Source organism: Physeter macrocephalus, chromosome 1 (assembly GCF_002837175.3).
Source record: "Physeter macrocephalus isolate SW-GA chromosome 1, ASM283717v5, whole genome shotgun sequence".
Classification (NCBI taxonomy): domain Eukaryota; kingdom Metazoa; phylum Chordata; class Mammalia; order Artiodactyla; family Physeteridae; genus Physeter; species Physeter macrocephalus.
Genome location: NC_041214.2, coordinates 115,690,639 through 115,690,872, shown reverse-complemented (window position 1 = coordinate 115,690,872; position 234 = coordinate 115,690,639). Strand labels below are relative to the sequence as shown.

The window sequence follows — 234 nt, the reverse complement described above, 5'->3', positions numbered from 1 at the left end:
CGTTGTAAAGCTGGTTTGGTGGTGCTGAACTCTCTCAGCTTTTGCTTGTCTGTAAAGGTTTTAATTTCTCCATCAAGTCTGAATGAGATCCTTGCTGGGTAGAACAATCTTGGTTGTAGGTTTTTCTCCTTCACCACTTTAAATATGTCCTACCACTCCCTTCTGGCTTGCAGTTTCTGCTGAAAGATCAGCTGTTAACCTTATGGGGATTCCCTTGTGTGTTATTTGTTGTTT

At 41.5% G+C, this 234-nt stretch overlaps 1 protein-coding gene across 2 annotated transcripts in view; it reads left to right on the top strand.

Moving 5' to 3' along the window:
- EPHA6 (EPH receptor A6) overlaps positions 1-234 on the top strand; it is an 874,792-nt gene that overhangs the window by 302,120 nt on the left and 572,438 nt on the right. The window lies entirely within an intron of this gene.